This window comes from Jaculus jaculus, chromosome 15, assembly GCF_020740685.1.
Source record: "Jaculus jaculus isolate mJacJac1 chromosome 15, mJacJac1.mat.Y.cur, whole genome shotgun sequence".
NCBI classification, from domain to species: Eukaryota; Metazoa; Chordata; class Mammalia; order Rodentia; family Dipodidae; genus Jaculus; species Jaculus jaculus.
In genome coordinates, this window is record NC_059116.1 from 43,717,163 (window position 1) to 43,726,384 (window position 9,222).

The following is a 9,222-nucleotide window of genomic DNA, read 5'->3' on the forward strand; positions in this document are numbered from 1 at the left end:
CATTGAACAAAGCTGCACTCATTATCTAACCCAAAGAAAAGAACTTTGTAAGAAAAAGAGTCACAATTGGCAATACTTTGAAGAATCTACTTGTTATCATTTCCAGTTCAATGATTTTAGGCTTCCACACCAAATTGAAACACCATTTTCTAAACAATAATGTAATACATTTTTGACACCACAAAAGAATGCTTTTAAGGCATAAAAAATGCATTTCCCTTATGTAATCAAAAACAAAACCCTATAAATTATAATGCAAAGAACAGTCCCATTTCTCTATTGAATGTATTTTAAGGATATGTGCTGATTAAGCTCTTTGTCATTTGTGTAAACTGTCTACAGAAAGTCTTCTAAATCTTCTATAACCCATATTAAATGCCCCCATGTTGGCCCCCAAATGAAAAAGAGAACTGGAAAATTAATCCTATTCTTTGTTCATTTAAATATTGTAATAAATGTTGCTGTATATTCTAATACATTTATGTCTTACATGGAATGCCATTTTTTTTCCCAAGTTTAAAGCCAAGAACAAATTTGCACATTAAAATGTAAAGCAGTTTGACAATGCAAGGAGAGTTTTCCAGAAAAAAAAAAAAGGTGTGGTGTCTCTGAATAATAACTCCTAATAGTCAACTGAGCTTTATATGTAAGTATGCCCTTCTAAAAGTTATCTGAGTTAGCTATTTCCCCCTTATTATCATCTACACCGATAAGAATTTTAGAATCAACTCACATATTCTTTATTATTACATTCAACTTCTTAAACATAATGATTTTCAGCTTGATATGGTGCATTTGCTGGATAAAGCAAGAAAACACTACTTTAACCACCTGTCCTGTGAAACCTAGGCCAAGATCAAGACCAGTATATCAATTGAGAATATATATATGACAATCTGATTAACAAAGGTACACCTTTTTTTGGTATTTCAAGGTAGCCTCTCACTCTAGCTCAGGCTGATCTGTAATTCACCATGTATGGAGTCTCAGGATAGCCTGGAATTTATGGTGATCCTCCTACCTCTGTCTCCCAAGTGCTGGTATTAAAGACATGCACCACCACTCCCGGCTCAAAGATACATTTTGAAAGGCAGTAATATAGGACAAAGCAGGATTCCAGGAAGGAGCCATTCCTGCAACACCTTTAAATCGAGATAACAGAAAGGAGGCTGACAAGCAAACTCCTGTCATATTACAGGGACAGGAGGATGATAGCAGCATAGAATTAGTTCTCATACTTAAATATGCATTTGTCTTTGGGAAACAAAAATGCGGCCAGCTCAGTTGATTACAGTTTAATAAGTTTTTGAAATAGAACATTAAGCAGGAGGATCCTTGGAACAATGAATGTGGCAGTCTACCCAACTGGTAAGAGTAGAAGCAAGAGAGGATAAAGCAAAATCAGGAATGTCAGAGCAGCACATGACTGGTTAGGACCAAATCTATAAGATGGTTTTCATATACATTAGGGTCATATTTTAACAATGTGTGGGTGGCACTGTTTGACTATCACCATCTCTTCAGCATTGAGATTTCATTTCTGAGCCTATTTGCATGTTTTTCTGTTATGACAAGTAAGAAATTAGGTCTTTCCTTGAGAATGCTTCAAAGTATGGTAGTAACAGAAACTGGAGCCCTGGGGCTTCCAACTATACCAATTGTAAGTGATGTTTTCCAAACTGAAAAGTATGCTGTACACTTTTTCTTTTCTACCCTAGAAGTATTTTGCCCATTTCTGACTTCATACATGAGGGGATCTTCTTAGCTTTTAGACTGGGAAATTAAAAGAAGTCTACTTGATTCTATAGTATAGATGACTAGGTCAAGTAAAATTTTACTATTTCACCTAATACTGACAATCTGTGCTTATGATGTTTCCTCTATAGTTTTTTTTTTTTTCACTAACTCTCCATTCTTCCCAGTTTTAGTATGCAAGCTTACATTTATTTTACATGTGTAGCAGTTCCATAAGTGAAATCTTATTTCACCCATTGGACCATAGCCTTCTATTAATTAATTAATTATTCCATTAATTATTTTGTTTGTTTCTGGCTTTGTTTGTGTTTTTGTTGTAAAGTGTAACAGTTGTAGTTCAAATACATGTTTTATAAGAAATTTAAAAGCTTTTCGTCTCTACAAAGTTATTTAATTTTTAGGATTCAAAAATTACATTCATCAAAGAAAATGTCCAGTATTTTCTTCTAAAACTTAAAACTTTCACCATTCAACTAATTTGATTGTTCCATGCCACTCCAGACAAACCTGATGATTTAACTACTTAATGTGTTATCTTCTACAAAAGAAAGCTAAAACAGAAGCTCATCATAAATGTAGATCTCTAATAAATGTATGCAGTTTCTGACAGAAAAGCTTCAAAAAGTTGGTTTCTATCCTCAAATGATTAGATAGGAATTCTCTGTACAGGCAAAGAAAATTTGCAAAGCCTAACACTAGACTTCGCTTTTACTCAAGATGTTTAATGATTCAAAATGGCAATTACATCTGTCAGAGTATATAACAAAAAAGAGTGGGAGGCGGTAACATGATGGACCATCTGTAGATGGTAAATAAACTAGAGATAGATGTTTTGAAAGACTAGAGAGAGGGTTAGAAGCTTGGGAAAACCCTGATGGGAAATACCCTCCCCTGCATCCCTCCATTATCAACAGAGTCTTGGGCTGTAGGAAGATCTTCACCTTGATCAGTGTCAACTATAGTAAGGAGAAGGTGATCTTCCGTACGGGTAATCATAATCTTGCTATCTTTCATACCCTCGGTTGTATCCTCTGTCATAGAGGATCACCAATCTACCACTGCCCACATAAATGCCTGGAGTAAGTGTGTGTGCTCTCTTGGTGATTGCCTAATCCAGTACCTTTCCATTTGCCATTTCCACGGTGTCCCTGGAATCATCTGTTCTCTCAAAATACACAAAAGCAAATCCACACAATTGCCCAGTTCACTGATCATAAACCGCATTGACACCACTATCGAGAAAATACTTCACGAAGATGAAGATCTCTGTGTTGTGTGCCAAATGAGGTCAAACACTCCCAGACAAGAGTCGGGATCTGGAGTTTCCGGGCTGCCAGTATGTCTTTCTTTCTTCCTTCCTTCCTTCCTTCCTTCCTTCCTTCCTTCCTTCCTTCCTTCCTTCCTTCCTTCCTTCCTTCCTTCCTTCCTTCCTTCCTTCCTTCCTTCCCTCCTTCCTTCCCTCCTTCCTTCCCTCCTTCCTTCCTTCCTTCCGTCCTTCCTTCCTTCCTTCCTCCCTCCCTCCCTCCCTCCCTCCCTCCCTTCCTTCCTTCCTTCCTTCCTTTTTTCCTGACAGGATCTTATGTAGCACCAAAGAGATGACCTTGCACTTGCCCTATAGTCCAGTTGTACCACTGCGTCTGGTAACATAAACTCATTTTTCGTCATCTACATTCTGGTGTACGGGACCCACTTCCAGCTCGTCTCCTGTGAGCGCCGGCCGCATCCAGTGTAACATCTGTGAGAATGCCTCGGTGACCTGGACCTGGATCCTGATAGAGAATGGGATTCAGAGAGTTTGGAAAGCCTTGATGGACCTCGAGAGCCCGGCCTGCTCTCCGAGGTTACACGGCGGGAGTTCCCGTTTCAGACTTTGAGAGCCACTCTTTTCAGTGGCCTTCTTTTATCTTGATTTATCTTCAGCTTTCTTGGGAAAACCAACCAACCAACCAACCAACAAACAAAAAACCCTGTTCAATATCTTCACGAACATTAACTGCCCTTGAAGTTGTTGTCATCCATATCACTCATCGTTGGCCACGCGGCTCCCCAGAAGGAACGAGAGACAAAACATCCTTGGCCGGAGAGCCCATGGCAACAACCGCCCTGTGCTCCTCTCCCAGCTTGCAGGCTCAGCAAAATGGCTTGTATCTCTCTCCCTCCCTAACCTCCTTCTCTCCCTTCCTTCCTTCCTTCCTTCCTTCCTTCCTTCCTTCCTTCCTTCCCTCCCTCCCTCCCTCCCTCCCTCCCTCCCTCCCTCCCTCCCTCCCTCCCTCCTTCCTTCCTTCCTTCCTTCCTTCCTTCCTTCCTTTCTTTTTTCCTGACAGGATCTTATGTAGCACCAAAGAGATGACCTTGCACTTGCCCTATAGTCCAGTTGTACCACTGCGTCTGGTAACATAAACTCATTTTTTTAATGTTTGGAAAATAGATATATTAATAGGAATGTTGGAATTGACTGTCCTTCTGTGAAACAATAGAAATAAAATACGGTAATTTTAGTTCATTTTTTTTTTCTTTTATGAGAGAACGTCTCAAACTGGCTATGTAGCTAAGGACAACCTTCAATTTCTGATCTTCCTATCTTTACTTTTAGAGTGCCTGCCTGCATTATGATTATAGCTCATGATGTTTATAAAGTACCAAATTAACAATGATATTAGAATATTAGATGAAGTGATATTTATAAAACACTCTAATTTGTTGTTTTTACAATTATTTGCATTTAGTAAGATTTTAACATATATTACTTTGGACTCTAGCTCCAAACCCTGTGAGTTAAACCTTGAAACATCACATTTTAATCAGGATATTGTCATGCATTGAAATTGTATATAAATTTGATGGGCTGGAGAGAGGGCTTAGCGGTTCAGGTATTTGCCTGCAAAGCCAAAGGACCCAAGTTCGATTCCCCAGGACCCACATAAGCCAGGTGAACAAGGGGCACATGCATCTGGAGTTTATTTGCAGTAGATGCAGGCCCTGGGAAACCCATTCTCTCCCTCTCTCTCTCTCTTCTGTGTATCTCTCTTATGCTCTGCTTGAAAATAAGCAAATTAAAAATTGTATATAAATTTTAGAAGTTTAGAGAACAAAAGGAGACTTTCAGATGTTCTCTGCCCTATTGTCTTTGAGTTCTGACTATCTAGCTTTTCCACACTTGTGCCTTGATTTTCTCCAAGGAGTTGGGGGCCTCACGAGTGAATGTGACTAATTTCCAGAATAGGGTCATTTTACAGATGTTTAGTTTTAATGTCCACCAGGGGGTAAAGACAGAAGAAAATGGTATTAAAGTTGCATTTATTCTCTTAAAAAATTAAATACCTTTTAATAAAAATTTCACAAACATAATGCCTAACCCTTGGTACTATCTTAAATGAGTTCATAAGAAGAATATATTAATGGTTCTTATAGAAGATAATGCTACACACACACACACACACACACACACACAAATAGGATGTTAGCATCTATATTATGTTTAAAGGGTAGTAATTTGGAGAAATATTTTCTTCTAAGAGATGATATTGTCCTGAAAATAGAAGGCATTAGTGATTCCATATATACACATGAACACATTAGACACTTTGGTTGTATGTGAGAAGCACAATGTTCCCTGAAGCACAGAATAATTTATAGTTTATTTAAATCTTCTTCCTATTCAATACCTACATGAAATAATTACCCATAATTTCTTTTCCTGTTATTATTTGTCCTTTAGATTGTAGATCAAACCACATTTTCCCTTGTTCTCTGCTTATACAGTGAGGGACCCTCAGAGATCACCAGTCTGGTTGCCCACCTCTCTGTTCATGAGCCCTTGTATTGAAGAACATGCATTCCCATGCAGCTGAATTAGTTCTGCAGGTCAAAGCACTTGCCACACATGCATTTTGGCCTAATAGGGTCTGAGTTCAATTTCCTAGTATTTGCATATTAAGTTTAACATAGCCACACATGCCTGTAGTCCTTGACCTGTCAGGAACAGGGAAACAATTGTTGAGGGTCACCAGTTAGCCAGTTTGATCTCAGACAGAAGTTCATGGATCAATAGGTGACTTTTGTCCAGGAAACAACATGGGAAAGCAATAGAAGACAGCCAAAATTCCCTTCTGACCTCCACATGTATGTGCAAAGGATATGCACCTCTCCACACATCACACACACACACATACACTCCTCCTTCACTCTATTCTACTTGTCTGCCTTTGGTGCAATGATCTCAGCTTTCCTTTATGTTTTGAAGTACTGTCTAAGAGGTACTGCCACATACTTTCAAATATTTTAATACTTCCATGAAGTCCCCTATGTTTATGTTTTTTGTTTGTTCATCTCTTGAACTGAATGGTGCTAATACATATAGACATACCATATACCATTAAACTACTTTTTAAAGTATTTTACTTATTTATTTATTTGAGCAGAGAGAGAGAGAACTGGGTACAGAGAGATAATGGGAACAGCAGAGACTCTAGCCACTACAAAATAAAAATAAAAACACCAGATGTATGCACTACTTTGTATATCTGGCTTTATGTGGGTAGTGGGGAATCAAATTAGGGTCCTTTAGCTTTGCTAGTAAGAGTCTTAACTGCTAAGCTATCTCCCCAGCCCTATTGAACAAATTTTAGCTTTTGACGTGTCATTGACTTTAAACTTGTTACCTGTTGTTAAGTCATCACTACCAATCATTTACAGAACTTCCAATTATCTCCAACTGAAACTTTGCCTGTCACAATTAAACAGTTTTTGTTCCCTGCTCCCCACACCAAGACAAGGAAGTAGCTATCATACTTCATTCCTCCATGAAGCAGACTACTTTTGGTTCCTTATATAAAAGGATAATATTCAACACAGACACTTTAGACATTGTTATTTACTTGAAAATGCATAGTAACAAAGCAAAATTACTCTAATTTCAAATATTTATTCATATGATCTTACTTTGTTTCATTTATTTTTGAGAGAGAAGCAGTAAGAAAGAGAGAGAGAGAAGAGAGAGAGAATGGGCATACCAAGTCTCTAGACTCTGCAAATGAAATCCAGATATATGCATCAATTTGGCTATATGGCTTATGTGGTACTTGGGAATTGAACCTGGGTACTAGGCTTCACAGGCAATCACTTTAACCACTCATCCATCTCTACAACCCCTCATTCAATTTGTTAACTTTGTTTTTGAGACAGGTTTTCACTCTGTAATCCATGCTGGCTTACAACTAAAAGTAATCTTCCTGTCTCTGTTATTTAAGTATGTGAATTGTAGGCATCAAGGGTTGGCAATGTTCTGCTACCCGTGCCCAGAGAGCCAGAGAGTCAGATCAAGGTGGACATTTTTGTTGTTGTTGTTGTTGTTTGTTTTTGGTTTTCGAGATAGGGTCTCACTTTGGCCCAGGCTGCCCTGGAATTAGCTAGTCTTAAGGTGGCCTCAAACTCACAGCAATCCCCCTTCTTCTGCCTCCCAATTGCTAGAATTAAATGCATGCACCACCATGCCCAGCTGAAGGTGGAATTGGAAAGTAGCGATATTCTTGGTGGAAGATATAGAACTGAGAAATTGAATATTTAAAGCTGGAAAAATTCATACAACTTTAAGGACACTGGCACTGAGACTGGTTCCTAAAGCTGCTATTGTTAAGGAGATATTACTATGATTAAGGATGACCCAACTGCTTTAATTGAAACAATAGAGAGAATGCTAAAGTGAAAACTGAATGGTAAAACTACAAACTCTTCAGGAAGGAAGAAACCTGCTCTTCAAAGTCACAAATTATTTTATTCTTGAATTGACAACATGTCTGTGTTCTGCATACCTACCATATGTATTGGAAGCATGTAAAATGCATGGAGTGGGTCATGAAATGCACACTTCCGAGAACCTTTGCTGACATGGCATATGAGATAAGATGTGATGACCCTGGTAAGGAGACCAGTTAAGCCACTGGAAGATGGACCATGGCTTGCATGGAGATCCAAAGATGTTTTTAATATACCAGGACAGTGCAAGGGCTACTATATGAGCCAAGCTTCATATAAATTCTTTATCTTCTAGTTACTTTGTTGAACTTCACTTACTGAACATTATCTTTCCTGAACAATGCTTGTATCACATATTTATATCCAGTTAAATAAAATCACAACTTAATATTTAATTATTTCATAAGAGTTTAACCAAGGAGTTGGAAACTTAGAGAAAAAAAATCTCAATATCAGTAGTTTCCATGCACAGCATTTAATACTCTTACTTAAAACTTTGAAACCAAAGTTTGAAAGTCTTTTGAGTCTCCAATATGTCTTCTTGTTTACTTGTTATTAGAAGTGATATATAGCTCTTTATATTATTTAAGTGCATCCATATGTGGATGTACATGAGTACATGTATGGCATACATGCATGACACATGGCTGGATAGCCAATCTTGGAATGTCTGTCCTCTAATCTTCTTTTGAAATAAAGACCCTAATTTTTTGTTTAGGTTTTGCTGCTGCACATAACTTAATTTAGCTGTCCCTCAAGTTTTTGGGTTCTCCTGGTTCTGTCTCCCATTGCCATGTGTGTGTTGCAACAACAGGCACATTCACCACTTGATTAGCTTTAAGTAGGTGCTTAGGAGTTGAACTTTAGCAGTCATGCTTATAAGAAACACTTAACTGCTCAGTCAACTAGGTAGTGCTAGAAGAAATTTGAAAAGTGTTACATTATTTCTTCTGATAAAAGAGTACATAATTCATTGTAAGAATATAGAAAATCATAAAATAAAAAAAAAAAACTTTTGAAAAAGAAACAAATAAATTCTATAATAGACTTCTCCCAAGAAACAGAACCAATATGCATGATTATGTTTACACTGCCTGAAATGATTAGGAAAGCTATGAAGCTGCACATTGTTCATAAACCCAGAACTCAATCCACCAGGAATAACTTTTTATGAATTCAAGATCTGAGAACCAAAGAGCCATAGTTGTGATTTAGAGTTTGAACACACTGGAAGAAGAGAACTGATGGTTCAGCTCTGTCTGTGAGGGCAAACACATGGTTATTACATTGATTTGGATCACATCGCTTTAAAAGTCATGTCAGGTAAAAATTTGAACCCCTGTTTACCTTTTCATCAGAAGGGATGGAATCACATATACTAACATTCATATTTTGAAGGCCCATCTATTAGGCCTAGGAAGAATTCATATGCTAATCTCATGGAGAAACATCCCTACAGACATACATAGTTGTAGCACTTAGCCAATTACCTGTGCAGCTACTGACCCTGTGAAGTTGACTGATGAAATTACCTATCACAACTCCTGATTTCATCATGAATAAACCCAAACCCTTTTTTAACAAAACATAATCTAATTTGTCTACAAATTTTACTTACTTAGTTCATCTTATAGTACATGATTAATAAACTGATTTTCTCTCAATCTATACTTTCAACAAAATAAATGCTTTCATGATATCACTTTAATATTT

At 37.6% G+C, this 9,222-nt stretch overlaps 1 pseudogene; it reads right to left on the reverse strand.

Moving 5' to 3' along the window:
• Positions 1-2,662: 2,662 nt before the first annotated feature.
• On the reverse strand, positions 2,663-3,096 carry LOC123455059 (annotated as a pseudogene).
• Between the last annotated feature and the right edge of the window lie 6,126 nt (positions 3,097-9,222).